Source organism: Malaclemys terrapin, chromosome 5 (assembly GCF_027887155.1).
Source record: "Malaclemys terrapin pileata isolate rMalTer1 chromosome 5, rMalTer1.hap1, whole genome shotgun sequence".
Classification (NCBI taxonomy): Eukaryota; Metazoa; Chordata; order Testudines; family Emydidae; genus Malaclemys; species Malaclemys terrapin.
In genome coordinates this window covers 38,804,927-38,822,703 of record NC_071509.1, presented here as the reverse complement: position 1 = coordinate 38,822,703, position 17,777 = coordinate 38,804,927, and the positions used below count along the sequence as shown (strand labels likewise).

Sequence of the window (17,777 nt, the reverse complement as noted above, 5' to 3'; positions counted from 1 at the left end):
TAGTTTGGAAAAGAGAAGACTGAGAGGGGACATGATAGCAGTTTTCAGGTATCTAAAAGGGTGTCATAAGGAGGAGGGAGAGAACTTGTTCACCTTAGCCTCTAAGAATAGAACCAGAAACAATGGGTTTAAACTGCAGCAAGGGAGGTCTAGGTTGGACATTAGGAAAAAGTTCCTAACTGTCAGGGTGGTTAAACACTGGAACAAATTGCCTAGGGAGGTTGTGGAATCTCCGTCTCTGGAGATATTTAAGAGTAGGTTAGATAAATGTCTATCAGGGATGGTCTAGACAGTATTTGGTCCTGCCATGCGGGCAGGGGACTGGACTCGATGACCTCTCGAGGTCCCTTCCAGTCCTATAATCTATGAATCTATGAATCTATAATAAAAAGCCATTTCCTATTCTCAGCTTACATTTCAAGCAATCAATCTCCTAGTAAGTTGTTATTGTGACTTTTGTGTACATTTTTACACTTTTTAGGGGCATAAGTCAGGCATGTGATGGAAGGTGATGAAGGTTTATATGGCAGCAGGGAACTGGCTGTATCCTGTAGCTCTTCATTGTCAGACATGCTAACATTTGGCATTTTTTTTAACAGGAGTAGATTTTTTTCAAAGAAAGTGTAATATCTATTACACTGGTCTACAATTTTTGAGAAGTCGTCTGCTTCAGAGATAAAATGTGCTATTTATTATGTATTTTGATGTGCTGAATTCAAATATGACAATTAAAACAACTGATTGGCTACTGTTTCTAAAATATTTAAGTTTTTACATTTTATGTCTATGTATATTGTGTAGATAGTAGAGTTTTAATCATAAATTGTAAACCTAGGTCTTTTCATGTTTTTATAGTTGCTTTACATGATAATATTTCACCTGTCCTGTTTATGTAACACTTTAAAAATCAGCAAAAGGGTTATATAAATAAAATTTATTATGAAACAAAAGGCAAAAAACTATTATATACATAGTTTAGTCCTATTCAGTGTCTACTCAGCGCTTCTTGGCTTGTCTCTTGTATTCATTAAATGGAGCATCTCTTGTCACTGTCCAGCAATAGTCTGCAAGCATTGATGGGCTCCATTTGTCCTGATAGCATTTCTCCATTGTTGCAATGTCCTGGAGAAATCGCTCGCCGTGCTCGTCACTAACTGCTCCGCAGTTTGGTGGAAAAAAATCTAGATGAGAGTGCAAAAAATGTATCTTTAGTGACATGTTGCAACCAAGGCTTTTGTATGCCTTGAGGAGGTTTTCCACCAACAACCTGTAGTTGTCTGCCTTGTTGTTTCCGAGAAAATTTATTGCCACTAGCTGGAAGGCTTTCCATGCAGATTTTTTCCTTGCCACACAGTGCATGGTCAAATGCATCATCTCGAAGACGTTCATGAATCTGAGGACGAACAAAGACACCTTCCTTTATCTTAGCTTCATTTAACCTTGGAAATTTTCCACAGAGGTACTTGAAAGCTGCTTGTATTTTGTCAATGGCCTTGACTAAGTTCTTCATCAGACCCAGCTTGATGTGTAAGGGTGGTAACAAAATCTTCCTTGATTCAACAAGTGGTGGATGCTGAACACTTTTCCTTCCAGGCTCCAATGACTGTCGGAGTGGCCAATCTTTCTTGATGTAGTGGGAATCTCTTGCACGACTATCCCATTCGCACAGAAAACCGCAGTACTTTGTGTATCCAGTCTGCAGACCACGCAAGAGAGCAACAACCTTCAAATCGCCACAAAGCTGCCACTGGTGTTGGTCATAGTTTATGTACCACAAAAGTTGTTTCATGTTGTCCTAGGTTTCCTTCATATGGACTGCATGACCAACTGGAATTGATGGCAAAACATTGCCATTATGCAGTAAAACAGCTTTAAGACTCGTCTTGGATGAATCAATGAACAGACTCCACTCATCTGGATCGTGAACGATGTTGAGGGCTGCCATCACACCATCGATGTTGTTGCAGGCTACAAGGTCATCTTCCATGAAGAAGAATGGGACAAGATCCTTTTGACGGTCACAGAACATGGAAACCCTAACATCACCTGCCAGGAGATTCCACTGCTGTAGTCTGGAGCCCAACAGCTCTGCCTTACTCTTGGGTAGTTCCAAATCCCTGACAAGATCATTCAGTTCACCTGTGTTATGAGGTGTGGTTCACAGGAGGAGGATGGGAGAAAATGTGGGTCCTCTGACATTGATGGTTCAGGACCAGAAGTTTCATCCTCTTTCTATTCCTCGTCTGACTCAAATGAGAATGATTCTGGAGAATCAGGAACCAGCAATCCTTCTCCGTGTGGTACTGGGCATGTAGCTGATGGAATGTTTAGATAATGTACAGTCCACTTTTTCTTCTTTGACACACCTTTCCCAACTGGAGGCACCATGAAGAAGTAACAATTGCTGGTATGATCTGTTGGCTCTCTCCAAATCATTGGCACTGCAAAAGGCATAGATTTCCTTTTCCTGTTCAACCACTGGCGAAGATTTGTTGCACAAGTGTTGCAGCATATGTGTGGGGCCCACTTCTTGTCCCGATCTCCAATTTTGCAGCCAAAATAAAGGTGATAGACTTTCTTAACCATAGTGGTTATACTGCGCTTTTGTGATGCAAAAGTCACTTCACCACAAACATAGCAGAAGTTATCTGCACTTTTCACACAAGTACGAGGCATCTCTGCTCACTTTGGCTAAACAGAAATGTGTCCCTTTGCAAAATCAAACACTGACAAATAAGAGAGCACGACACTGTATGATTTCTAGAGCTGATATAGGACAATTTGTTCAGCAGAGTGATGTAAGCTTCAATATGATTGCATCATCCATGACTTCTAGGAATAACATGATGCAATTCATATCATGTATGATGCAATACCAGCTTCAGATTGCATCATTCATTGTTTTGCCTAAAAAGCAAGTACTGTCCAAACCCAGTCATAGATTTATTCATAGATCCAGTCAAAGATGTATTTTAGTCATTTCTGGTTTAAATTGAGATCCCTTCCCTTTATAACTCACTTATCCTCAGCCATTCCCAAGTCAAGGGTTGTATATACTGACCCAATAGCATATCTTAAAAAGTAGAGCCAATCAACAATTTTAACCATCATTTTCGTTGTCAGTGACCCAGAATTAGTAAAGTTTGACTACATTTATTTCAGAAGCATTTTGGCTGTAGAGCAGTGTTATCAGAGTTGGCTGTACTCCAGTGAAACACACTTTCAACCTCACATTTGTTGTTAACAACAACAATAAAATATTAGGTGAAATTTTCAAAAGCATTTAGGTCACTTTGGAGCACTAATACATATATATATAATATTTAATTTAAATTTATATATAACTCAGGTACACAACTTTTATTTATCTATTAAGTTTGGAACTTACTGCATGATAAATTAGAACTCTGCAGGTTTCGTTTTTATTTTAAAAGGTGCATATTTAAATTACCATCAAGGAGAAATATTAAATAAAATATGGTTTACTGCTGACAGTTTGTCATTCATTCATTTTCTTTGCTGACTCAATGGTATAGGAATGACAGAGGAATATGCCTCCCTTTTTAATTGGATCTCTAATGTATTTCCTTATCAAACAGAGGACCAGATACTGCATCAAAGTGAAAGCATGGAAATATGTATGCACAGAGGGGAGTCATATGCAGGTGAGCAAGTAGATGGCCAGAAGCTATTACAATATGCATTGAAATTTGCCTGTTTTTCCCCAAGTCTATTCTAGAATCCTTCATTCTGTCTTTCATCCTCACTCTCTCTGTTACCCCTATCCTCCTTCTTTCACGCTAATGGATTATTTGACTGTCCTTGTTTTATAGAGACAAACCCCTCTCCACCAATGAGCTAGTTTTTTGGTCCCAAATATCTTTACAACCAACTGTTAAACTTTGTTTTTTTGTTTTCTTTCATTTTCTTCTGTTCTTCTTTTATTTCCTTTTCAAAGTGATTAGGGCTTGATCTCATTGACTTCAACAGGCTTTGGATCAGGCCTTTAATGCTAATATCATGTTTCTTTTCTTAGTTTTCTTTAAAAAAACCCTGAAATTAATGCAAAATTCATCCCAGGGTTCCCCAGAGGGTTTTCTGATTTTGAAAAATAACATCTGTGTTCTGTCCAGTTACTTCAGCAATCTGTCTTCCTTCCTGAAAGTCAAAATCAGTTCGTATCTGGGAGAGGGAAGAAGTAGTTTTCTAAAAGGAATCTAAGGTCAAAAGAAAATTCTCAGTGTGTATAAGAAATATATTCTTCTTCTGTGCATTTCAGTGGACAAAAGAAATCTTTGACTAACTCTAATGTTGGAAGCTCCATGAAATTAAAAAGGAGGAACATTTGAATCTTTTCCCTTTAGCAGTGAATATTTCACACAGCACTAATATATAGCTTGCAAATAGAAAATTGCTGCAACATTTCTGATGACCTGTTCTCTGAGAAGCAGAGAAAGGAAGGGATCACCGATTCAATTCTTTTTCTTATGTGTTATGAAAAATCAGTGTTTTGCTTGGAGGGAGGCAACATAATTTTCCTTCTGTGTTCTATATCCTCCAGTAATTGTGCTGGTATATATTATGACCTTACATTTGTCCTATTTTTCACTGCTTCAGAGTTGGTAACCCTATGCAATTTCTTTTTCTTTCTTTCTTTCTTTCTTTCTTTCTTTCTTTCTTTCTTTCTTTCTTAATACTAAATGAACCCTGTATTTATGGCTTCAGCTCTGGAAGTTGACTCATATGCTCACACTCTAATGGAGTCAGAAAGTAGTATTTTCCTTAGTATTTGACTTTGCAAAAGACAAAAAGGAATGTGTTGCATGCAGGAAGTTTGCAGCAGCCACAAAAGACAATCATCGTGTTTGTCTCATTATGTACCTAAGAAGGTTTCCAAAAAAAGTAAATATTACCTAAACAGTATTCTTCATAATCTAAAATCAGGTACCAATGGCATTTTTGATTACAACTGGCAGAGTAGGCAAACAAATGTTGCTGGTTTTATTGTGAGGTTATCTTTTTTTGGGGGGGGGGGGTCATTATCTTGGGCAAGAGCCTTTTCTGTTTTATCACTGCAGTTTAAAGTAAGAGTGCTACTAACTCTGCTCACTTAGGTACTGAGGGATGACATCAGGTGAAGTGAATTCTGGTGCCAGCACTGCTAATTCTTGTTACTCAAGACCTCTCTCTTTTTAGTGGCATGAAGCTCAAAACCAGGACTAAAATGGCATTCACAATGGCCACTATTTTTTCTTTAAGATGAATATAACTCTAGGGCAAAAGTGTTGGCACTCACTGATGACAGAATTAGCATATAATAGCAAAATTCGGCCCTGTCTGGAGAAGATGGTGCAGAGAACGTCTTCCTTTCAATTCACCTCTAAGAGAACAGGACTAGGCATGATTTAGTGCTACCCCTTGAGTTCGAGGCTCTATGCCTGACTAAGGTACTTTGCAATGCTGAGGGGACATTTACCTCTTGACAAGACCACTGACCCTCCTGCACACATGCCACCATTCAACAAATGTTGGGGCAGTGCACTCTGCACATTTTATCAAGCAGCAATAGGGGACATTGTAGAGTGAGCTCCCCTAAACTCCTGAGCCATGTTACCCTGCACAAGCAGCATGGCTCAGGACCCCATCACTTAACTTCTAACACTCTGCTTCACCTCAATTCATGTCATGGGGGTACAAGAGCAACTTTTGGCCTAAATGAGTTAGTTATGCAGTTTTCATTTAAACATGTAAGGTCAGATACCATTCCTAGTTATTCTCCAGAAAATATCATAGCATATCAAATATCATATTGCCTCTTTATAAATCCCTGGTACACCCACATCTTGAATACTGTTTGCAGATGTGGTCGCCCCATCTCAAAAAAGATATATTGGAGTTGGAAAAGGTTCAGAAAAGAGTAACAAAAATGATTAGGGTATGGAACAGCTTCCGTCTGAAGAGAGGTTTATAAGACTGGGACTTTTCAACTTGGAAAAGAGATGATTAAGGGGGGATATGACAGAGGTCTATAAAACCATGACTGGTGTGGAGAAAGTAAATAAGGAAGTGTTATTTACTCCTTCTCATAACACAAGAACTAGGGGTCACCAAATGAAATTAATAGGCAGCAGGTTTCAAACAAACAAAAGGAAATATTTCTTCACATAACACATAGTCAACCTGTGGAACTCTTTGCCAGAGGATGTTGTCAAGGCCAAGACTATAACAGGGTTCAAAAAAGAACTAGATAAATTCATGGAGGATAGGCCGATCAATTGCTCTTAGCCAGGACGGGCAGGGATGGTGTCCCTAGCCTAGAGGGGGGCAAACTACAGCCCGTGGGCTACATCTGGCCCACAGGACCCTCCTGCCCAGCCCCTGAGCTCCTGGCCAGGGAGGCTAGCTACCGGACCCTCCCCTGCTGTTCCCCTGCAGCCTCAGCTCGCTCGCTTCGCCGCTGGTGCAATGCTCTGGGCAGTGGGGCTGTGCACTCTTACCGTGCAGCGCAGCTGCAGAGCCTTGGCCTTACCTGGTGCTCCGTGCTGCATGCTGGCATGGCTGGCTCCAGCTGGGCGGAGCGGCTGCCTGTCCTGGTGCTCTGGGTGGTGCAGCTGTAGCACCACCAGCCACTGGTGCTCCAGGCAGTGCGGTAAGGGGGCAGGGAGCAGGGGAGGTTGGATAGAGGGCATAAGGGGCGGTCAGAGGACGGGGAACAGGGGGGTTGAATGGGGCCAATCAGGAAGGAGAGGGGGGCTAGAGGGGGGCGGCGCGGGGCAGTCAGGGGCAGGAGTTCTGGAGGAAGTCAGGGGACAGAAAGGTTGAATGGGGCAGGGGTCCCGAGGGGGGCAGTCAGGAATGAGTGGAGGGGTTGGATGGGGCAGCGGGGGGGCAGTCGGGGTGGGGCATTCGGGGGTGGTCAGGGGAGAGGGAGCTGCGGGGGGGGTAGATGGGGCAGAGATCCCTGGGAGGCCATCAGGGAACAGGGGGGTTGGCTGAGGCAGGAGTCCCGGGGGTGGGGGCGTTAGGGGGCGAGAATAGGGGGGAGGGTGCCGGGCCACGCCTGGCTGTTGGGGAGGCACAGCCTCCCCTAACTGGCCCTCCATACAATTTCCGAAACCCGATGCAGCTCTCAGGCCAAAACGTTTGCCCGTCCATGCCCTATCCCATTTTCTAGAAGCTGGGAATGAGCGACAGGGGATGGGTCACTTGATGATTACCTGCTCTGTTCATTCCCTCTGGGGCACTTGGATTGGTCACTGTCAGAAGACTGGATACTGGGCTATCTGAACCTTTGGTCTGACCCAGTATGGCCGTTCTTATGTTCTTATGTCCACTGAAACCCAGGGAGTTACGCTGGAGATGAATTTCAGCCAATTAGTTTATAATGGTTTACATTGGATGTCTCGTATGTCATAATTTATAACAAAGCTGCATGATTTCACTACAAAATTTGCTTTATAATAGAGCATGTCAAAAATAGAACAAAATGTTTTTTATTGTTAATACTTGATCATAATGTATCTTAATATGGCCTCTCTCCATATTTAAATTGCACACACAAATAAGGTGTAAGAAGATTATTAAGGTTGCAAAGTCAAGCACTCTATAATTAGGAAATGCCAGTATTGAGATTGCCAATGAAACCTTAATTAGACATCTTGTGTGTATGCATTATGATACAGTCCTTCATTGCATGATCACATACTGTTTCTTCCACAGGCCCCCTTCTACTTTCAGTGCACAGGATGGATCTGCTCTGGAGATGAATTAGGGTTGTTTAATAAAGGAGCCTATTATCTGTGGGATCCCTGCCTGATTTGGCCAAATTAGGGAAGATTTTCACAGGGACAGCAAAAGGGAACTCCCTGACACAAAGGCCAACCCCTGCCAAATTTTAGGTTCCTGTTCCAAAGGATGGGGACCAAAAGCATTTAAAAGAAAAGGTCTAAAGATTTTTTTTATCATGCTTTTTCCCTCACCTTATTCCTGGAAACAACTGAACCAATGTTTCTGAAATTTTCTGACAAAATTCAGCCTAAGGCTGACATCTAGCAAGAGAAATTTCATCCCAAATGGTTAGAGTTTGGAAAAGTTGTAAACAATTGAAAACAGGGTTGTATAATGGGAAGTATTGAGTCCCATCAGAAATAATTTTCCATAGCTTGGGTAGCAAATACATTTTGGATTCTACTCAGCACTGAAAAAAACCCCTCTAAAAAAGGGCAACTTCTTCTATGAAACATACTCAACTAATATTGAAATAATTGACGTATGTTAGAGGCCCTTCTCAAGGCACAGCTTCATTAAATCAAGGTTAATAGCAAAGTCTCATGCCTGACAATTTTAACTTTTTATATTTAATTTAAATTTTTCCGCACCATCTACCCTTTCTGGCTTATTTACCTGATTTTCTATTAAGTGAACAGCATGAACTTCTAATATTTAGTTCCAAAGATCAAGCATCGTGTTCTTATCTAACACAAATGTCGAGGTGTCAGCCTGATTATACCCTTTGTTGCACAAATAGGCAGCAAAACACAGAGAGTGGATTTAAAAAATGCTCAGCGTTGGTCTAATTCTAACATTGAAGTCAATGTTATTGACTTTAATAGTGTTGATTCAATAGGAGAAGAGTTTGGCCAACACTGAGTACTTTGAAAATCGCACCTAGCTACCCTTATGACTTCAGTACACTCTGTTTGCATTGCTGTATCTCTGTAGAGGAAAAATCATTTAACCAGCTTGGGTTTAATGTTTATTACCCCCAAATACATGTAATCCTAAAAGTGAGAGTCGAATTTTAAAGACATAGCATTTGTCTGACATAAAAGCACAGCTGGCTTTTATGAACAAATATTATGTATCATATAATTAGCAATTATTACATTTTTCCCCATGTATATTTATTTGCAAGGCATGTGACATAAATCAGGCATTGAGTGGTAAGTGCTTTTCTAAACAAAATCTCAAGATGTGATATTTTAGAAAAATTAGAACAATTATATTTATATTGATGTGTGTGTATGTATGTGTGTGTGTTTGTGAATTATAGCTTGTGACAAATGAAGGTTATACCCTAGTAACTTAATTCAAATGTATTGTTTCTGCGTATTCGTACTTTTGGGGTATGCTTTAGAACCTTCTAGAAAGCAGTGCTGAACTAAGGAGCTCTAATTAATCAAACATTGCAGGAATGCCCTGGAAGATTGAGCATCAGATCTATATATCAAGTTGAAGGCATAATAAACAAATCTGTATAGCAATGAAGGTAGCATTCCTACAAAATAAAATAGAAACATTACAAAGTTATACTAAATGACACTCCTTTAGCTCATGAGTCCTAAGGCCATGAGGTACTATCACTATGGCTTAGACATAGCCTAATCCACATAGACAGACATAGTGTGGAGAACACATTCTTTTTACAGGGATCTCCAAAGGCTATAAACAAGGAGTAGGTGAATTCCTAAAAAATATTTTTCTATCCACATAAAAGGAAAGGTAAATGAGACAGTCTATTTTCAGGCTCCAGTCTTGAAAAGGTTTCTCAAGCATGGACTTTTACTCCAGAGTGGAGTTCTCTTTTCCACCTTAACTACTGGAGGCAGATTACATACAAAGAAAATCTTTATGCTGTATACAAATACTAGACTAGCCGTCAAGTAGCCAAAGCTCGCTCTGAGTGCGTGCGTGTGTAATATTTCATATATATCAAATAAACTTCTATAATAGCATATGCCCATAAAAGTGTGGTCTAGGGCACAGGCTAGTGTGCCAAAAGACATAGGCTTGATTCCCTGCTTAGCCCCTAACCTGTTGTGCAACCTTAGACAACTTACTTAACCTTTTTGTTCCTTTTTTCACCTCTGACCCTTTGTCATGTCTATTTAGATTGTAAACTCTTAGGGCATGTCTACACTTACCTCTGGAGTGATAAATCCAGTGGGGGTCGATTTATCGCATCTAGTGAAGATGTGATAAATCGACCGCCGAGCGCTTTCCCGTCAATTCTGGTACTCTACTGTAGTGAGAAGCGTAGATGGAATTGACAGGGGAGCATCAGTTGTCAACCTACCGCAGTGAAGACACCACGGTAAGTAGATCTAAGTACATCAACTTCAGCTACATTATTCACATAGCTGAAGTTGTGTAACTTAGATCGATACCCGCCCACACACACCACCAGTGTAGAGCATGCCTTAGAGGCAAGGACAGTCTCTCACTATGTTTTTTACAGAGTGTAGTAAAATAAGGCTTCCATATCAACAAGTCTTTGCATTTTTCTAATATTACACGTTCATAAAGAAAATCTAATTAAGCTGTACACATATAAAACTATATTAGGCTCTGATCCTTCAAGGGGAGCCACTAATGTGGACTTTTGTTCCCAGATAAAATTCTGTCGACTCTGTAGGGGGATTACCTGTGTTCAGTTATTATTTGATTTACTTTACTATTTGTACACAGTATAAAGAGTCAGTTCTTATGGTATTTTCATATAGTAAGTGTGATTAAAAGTATATATATAAATACAAATATATTTTGCTTTTCAGGATTACAATACACACTTTCAGTATGAAATAATGGGACCAGTTCTAAAGCTAATGCTCAGACAAATAAGTATCTGTAATGCAATGCACGTAAAAGTAATGGAGAAACTAAACCAAATGGTGTGAACTTCAGTAGAAAACAGTTCTCATGAGAAGCAATTTTTACAGAGCTCTTGAATGATTTATGCAACCAGTATTTCACTGATGGTTGTTTTCCAAAGTGGGTCAAGAACACATATGTTTATAACACATACAGAAATTATGTTAAATCGTAAGGCTCTGATAAACTCAACAAAGCCAAACACATTTAGGATTAAGCCTTTAGTTCTGTCCACAGCACATTCCCCTGTGCCTCAGTAATTGCAGAGTTGCAAAGGCTAGAGATCAATGCTTTTATGTTATGAGTTAAAGATTAATTGGAAGCCTTATCACTGAATTTTCTTACTTTCTTGGGTTAAAGTCAAACCATTAAAACAACATTAATGTATTTTTTCTATGCTAATTTCCTTTTATTAATGGTAGTTAAAAGGAAAAAAGAGCTCATAGGAAGAGCCTTTAAAAATCTATTCTGTAGGTCCTCACCAGGGATCTATATTGATCCCTAAATAGAAAATTCAGGAGAAATTGGATGTGGAATCTGTACAGTGAAGTACTTGGGATGGGAAAAGGCATTCAGATATTAGGTGGTGAGTATGACATCAATAGATCGTTTCTGCCACTCTTACATTCATTAGTACCTTTTTCCATGTGTAGTTTAGCTGAAGTCAATGGGCCTACTTGTGGAGTAAAGTCCTACTCAACATAAGCAAAGGTGGCAGAGTTTGGTCCAAAATGTATTGTGTCTAGTTATGTCCAGTTTTAAAACAGCACATGACAATTGCTTTGCATATCTTTGAAAAACAGAAAACTGAACAAGAAAGTTTTCTTTTGTCATCCCTTGCCTGGCTTTTATTTAACTGATACCAGTCATTACCAGGAAACAAAGATTCCTGAATTCAGAGCTTAACAGAATAACATTATCTGTAGTTGTTAGTATTATAATATTTACTTCTACCCTGGAAATATGCATGTACATCCTGTTGCTGATTTAAAATTTTTAATAGTTTTTTTAAAAATGTTACTAAAACTTCTAAAGATAGTTTGCCTTCTTTTACGTGGACTACAGTCCAGGTACAAAATACATATGTTATCCTGTGAGTAAGCACAATGTTTTATGCTTAGAGGTATGCACAATAAAATATTTCCCTGCCATATGAGCTTAACTGTATTTAATTGTGCTATATTAATCAAGATATGTAATTATCTTCCAGTTAAACTGGATCATCATTGTTTAATTAAAACTGAGACCTATTCATTGCACTAATAATTGTTTGAATGAGTCTTTTTTCTTGAGAAAATCTTTTTAATGTGGTAGAATAAATTATGTAATATTTTACGTTTGGATGGTTATTTGTTTTCAGTTAATTGTAATTATCACTGGCATAAATTAAAGAATTTATTATTAACATTAATAAATGCTTTATTATACCTATTATACATTTCCCCATTTCCAGGATGTGAAGAACTGGGAAATAACTGATATATTTTTATAAATATTGTGCTTGCCTTTGTGTGTTTATGATGGGTTGCTTTTTATGGAGTTAGATGAAAATGGGGCTGTTAAGGGAACCAAGCAGGAGAAATAGCCTGGATTAGGAGCATCCTAACATAATAGCCTATATAAGGAGCATCCTAACAAACACAATGGCCAAGTTAATAGCTGTGAAGAGGCAATGCCTTGGTCCCACCCATAGTTACATAGCTGTTTTGCCAAGGCTGAGAACCTGGAGTCCAGGGAGATTACTGATGAACCCAGGAAGCTGAATAGCAGATACTGCCTCCTCAGCCACTCTGGAACCTGCATGGGGCATAATAATAACCAAAAACTTCCCCCAACAAACCTGCAACCAGCGTCTGGCGGCCACAGCTGTGCCAGGGCAGGCTTAGCCTACTCTGGCCTAATATAACCACCGCCCATGCTGCTAGGTATCACATTTGGCAGACAGGCAGGCGTATAACCTGGAGACCCAGTCAGAGAGCAGTTAAATAGCAGGGTCTCACCCAAAGATAAGTGGAGACATAGGCCTGACACTTGAAAGGAGTGCATGTGGAGAACTGGAACAGGGTCTCAGAAGGAGCAGTTTACCCAGGCACCATGATACATGACATAAACATTATTTCTAAGGCTTATCAGAATGATGTAATTCACAAGTGGGCAATTACTATTACTAGAGAAATTCTCCAGTCTCCATTTTGCTTTTCTAATCTTTATTCTGAATAAGCAAAAGTCAGTCCACCTTGAGATGAACATTCCAGAACCTGAGAATGCTCAGTGAAAACCCAGAATTTCTAAAAATGGTACCCTGGCAAAGAGCCAAGTATATGTGTGTGTGTGGATCGGCAAAATCACAGCTCCGAGGTAAATGACAGCAGTGAGCATGTGCAAGATTTGTGGCTACTGAGCATGTGCAGTAAGGGGTGACAGAGAGGCCAGTTAACTGACCATCTAGCTGGTTATAGCCCACTCATACCGGTCACAACTTGTTCTAAAGGTCAGAACTGCCAATGATAATTCTGAAGTAATGGTTAATACTGAACATGTACGAATGAGGCTATTGCTTCTAAGAATAGAAGGGTATATTGAGAGAGAGTCAGAGTGCAGCATAAAAAGCCAGCTGCCAGCAGGCAGATTTGCAGATGAAGAAAATCTGGATTGGAAAGAGAGAGAGCGATTAGATCAGGAGAAGACAGGGAACTGGAAGCTAGCAAAGAGACAGCTGATGGAAAGAAATAAGAAAAGCTGTGTCAGAGAGAGAGAAGAAACCAGAGCACAGCAAAGCTGACTAACCAGGAGCTGAATAGCAACAGTGAGTAAAGATTTACAAAGCAGCAACAGTGATTTTAAAGGCATACCAATGGATTAAAAATATAAGCTTGTAATTTTTTATATGAATTTTAGTGTAGTATAATTTAGTATAATATTATATATGTGTATACTTGGAGTATATGTGTGTGTTTTAATTGCATTTTATTTATGTAAAACTTAAAGTATAATTTAAGAACTGCTGTCAGAGATTTTTTTGCAAACTGGCCACTTGTAACAAATTGCTTCGCTTAGAATCATTTGATTTATATGCTATTGTAGTTTAAATTCTCTTTAATGTGCAATATGGGATTGGTGCCAGCGATTTTGTGCCTTGTTTAGGATTGTTGGATTATATTGTATTGGAGATTATTAGTTACTTTAATAAAAGATACTTTGTTTTGGAAGGAATGCTGCCTGTGTCAATTACTTTATTGGAAGGCTATATCTGGGTCTTTTAGTGTTTCCTTAACAACCCTGGAAACTTTTACCTCGGGAAGAACAGACTAAGGGGGCTATAGGGAGGGTGTTATAGCAGTGTCCCAAAATCCATTTTTTGGGGTAACACCAGCATGGCTCCCACTGCTTGTCTGTTTCACTTTGGGGGCACGTGCACATTGATGGACATCTCTGCTGCTCCTCTCCAGTGTGCTGCCATGAGTCAGGCAGGTACTCAGACAACACTGTACAACAGTCTGGTGTCTGCTGGTCCCAATTGTGCTCTCCTGCCCAGTCTCTAAACCATTGAGCACCTCTACTCTCACACACAGTCTCATATGCAATTTGTGTTGGCCGTCATGGGACTCCTTCCTCAAACCACATATGGTGCATCCCTGGCCATACTGCCATAGCAGTCTTCACTGATCAACTTAATACCTCTTTCTACTGCGGTCTGCAAAGGAGGAGTAAGCTGAATATCATCAACATCACACCTTTGCAGCCTTCATTTATTTTCTGGCTACTGGTTCCCCACCTACCTCAACTTGATTTCCCAGGTGCCAGATGAAACAACCAGAAAGTTCCTGTAGCTGCCTGTCCTTAGTTGTGCAATTTGGTGCTGTGGTGTGAGGTGAGCCTATTTATTTTCTTCAAAGAGGCAAGTAATAAGGGTGAGGAATAGGTATTATATACACTTGACTTATACTCGGTGGAGGGGTGGGGAGGGGAGGAATAACTCAGTGGTTTGAGCATTGGCCTGCTAAGCCCAGGACTGTGAATTCAATCCTTGAGAGGGCAATTTAGGGATCTGGGGCAAAAATCTGTCAGGGACAGTACTTGGTCCTGTTGTGAAGGCAGGGGACTGGACTCAATGACCTTTCAAGGTCCCATCCAGTTCTATGAGATAAGTATTAATACCTTTTTTTTTTTTTTTTTTTTTGTGGCTTGTTCCAGTTACCTCAGGAAAATTATCTGTTTTTCAGTGCCATCTATCTAGTCCCTTATCTCTCTGTCTGGAGACTTACAGGCCTTGTGTAGACTAGGATAAAAGGTTAGTTGTTAACTAACACATTCTAACTAACATGTTTGAAAAAGCACATTGCCTTCAACATGTGCTAAACTGGTTGAGTTAAAGGCCATGGGGGAGCTCAGGATTTAACTTGACCAATTTAGCATATGTTAAAGCAGCGGTTCTCAAATTTTAGAAACCTGAGGACCCCCATTTTGATTTAAAAAATTTTGGGGACCCCCAAGCACCCCACTCAGCCTTTGCCCTTCCCTATCCCTTCCCAGAGATCACACCCCTGCCCCGCCTCTTCTTCAAGGCCCCGCCCCTGCTCACTCCATCCCCCCTCCCTCCATCGCTCACTCTCCTCCACCCTCACTCACTTTCACCAGGCTGGGGCAGGGGTTTGGGGTGCAGAAGGGGGTGCGAGGTGCAGGCTCTGGGAGGGAGATTGGGTGCAGGAGGAGGTGTGGGGTGCAGGCTCTGGGAGAGAGATTGGGAGTGGGAGGGGGTACGGGTGCTGGGAGGGAGTTTCGGTGCGGAACTGAGTGTGGGATGCAGGCTCTGGGAGGGACTTTGGGTGCAAGCTCTGGGTTGGGGCAGGGAGTTGGAATGCGGGTGGGGGTGAGGGGTGCGGGCTCCGGCCAGGGGTGCTTACCTTGGGCAGCTCCTGAAAGTGATCAGCACATCTGTCTGGCAGTGGTTCCTAGGCAGGGGGGTCAGGGGGTCTCCACGCACTGCCCCTGTCCACAGGCATCACCCCTGCAGCTCCCATTGGCACAGTTCCCGGCCAATGGGAGCTGCGGAGTCAGTGCTCGGGGCAGGGGCAGTGCACAGAGATCCCGTGCCTTCTCCCCCACAGGGGCTGCAGGGACATGCCGGCTGCTTCCGGGAGCGTAGTGTAGCCAGGGCACATAGGGAGCCTGCCTTAGCCCCGCTGTGCCACCAGACTTTTAGCATCTAAAATCCCGCAGTTTGGTTTCAGTAGCCTCCGGGAGATAGAGCCTGATTCTGGGAGATGCTGGGAGGGAGGGAGAGAAATTGAGGGAGGGAGGGGGAAGAGTTGATCAGCGGGCCCCGCGGACCCCCTGGAGAATCCTCGGGGACCTCAAGGGTCTGCGAACCCCAGTTTGAGAAATGTGGTGTTAAAGTACACACTGCCATGTTTACTGGTATGTTAGTTAGAACTGGTTAGGTTACACATTCTAACTACATACCTTTAAATCCTAGTTAAGACAATGCTACAGATTCCAATAACTCTCTAAATTTAAATCTTGTATTCTAGGAAATTGCATATGTTGAGTTGAATTTTTAATGTGTTTTCCAGTGAGGGCTTTGCCTCTCATTTTAAAAGAGGAGATTGGTTGCTAATTTAGCACCCTTGGAATCACACATTTGTATACTCACCTCTTAGCATAATTAATTTTTTTTACTCTTAAATGTTGGAAGTTATGGTGTCGCTGATGAAGTGGCTGCTAAGGCCTCCTCCATCCACTCTTCTAATATTGACTCGTCCATATCTCTTATTTCTGACATTTTTTCCCCAAGAACTGAGCTACTGTGGGAGGCCATGCAATCATGTACTTGAAATTAAAATATAGCATTGTGTTGACTGTGTAATTCTAGCTACTGAATATGCAGCAATATGAAGTTACAGCTGGACTTTTTTTCAAGGAGGAGGATGTACAGTGTTTTTTTCCTGAAGGTGAAGTTAGTGTCTGGTTCTCTCATGTTCCTCCCTCCATCTCTACTGTAACACTACTTCTGCTGAACTTACTGAGAGAAATATTACTCCAAGAAAATATAATAGAAAAACCGTGAAATCCTGGCCAATGATTTTACCAAGCCTGTCTGGAAATCAAACACTAAGATGTGATTTTAAGGACCACATATTCTAATCTAATTTACAGATATTTAACTCTATTTATTTCAGCAGGGATGTAGTGGGATAGCTGATGACAAAGATGTGTCCTGTAATTTTAATTTAAACCCAATTTCTCTCTTTCCTTCTTAGCACAAGCCATGTGATCCATCCCCAGTATGAAGATCTTTGTCTTAGCCTTGATTATTTCTTCTCTCAACTACTACAACAACCTCCTCTCTGGCTTTTCAGACATTTACCCATTAGAAACAAAGAGAAAATGGTGTTTTGCTTCAAGGCTCAGAAAACCACTCAGGAAAGGCACATTCTAATCTGTATAATGCAACAGTGCACTATTTTTGTATATTTGTTGTATAATTTATGCTACACCAAGGTTTACTATGTAATGCTAGTTGTTAAAATACAGGACTGAAAATCAGGAGGGCTGGGTTCTATCTTACTGTACTGCAAATTTGCTCTATGACTTTGGCCAAGTCAGTTATTGCCTCTGCTTAAATGTTATCATCTGTGAAATGGAGAAAGTACACGTTGTGACATCCCTCAGGGTACTAGCTAAACTTTTGAACAGAGGTATCCCCTTAATTCCCAGCCCAGTGTGTCTCTTATACTGCTCTGCTAGTAAAAAGCAGCCTTTTCAGGTTTTGCTCACACAACCATTAGCATGTAAAGAAACACCCAGCAAAGTTACATGACTGCTCTCCCAGCTACTCAGGAACTGTATGCAGGGTAACACCTGCAAATCCTTCAGTCCAGCCTTGCATCCCAGAAATGTGTGTTTTACATTGCTCAAGACCCCCTTGATTGGAGTAAATAGATCAATTAGTTCATCATTTCATCAAAGGAAATGATCATGCTAAACAGCCTTTGTTAACTGAGTAGAGATTCTCCAAGACACTTCAGTCAAAACACACTGGTTTAGATAAAATATTAAAACAAGTTTATTAACTAGAGAAAGATGGATTTTAAGTATTTATAAGTGATAAAAGAATAGAAATCAGA

General features: G+C 40.8%; 1 long non-coding RNA gene across 2 annotated transcripts in view; it reads left to right on the top strand.

Moving 5' to 3' along the window:
* LOC128838748 (uncharacterized) overlaps window positions 1-13,853 on the top strand; it is a 41,857-nt gene extending 28,004 nt beyond the window's left edge. For both annotated transcript variants that reach the window (XR_008445257.1, XR_008445256.1), the window contains 2 exons: window positions 3,600-3,665; window positions 7,720-13,853. This is a non-coding gene — a long non-coding RNA (uncharacterized LOC128838748). The remainder of the gene's footprint in view (window positions 1-3,599; window positions 3,666-7,719) is intronic.
* The last annotated feature ends 3,924 nt before the right edge of the window (window positions 13,854-17,777 follow it).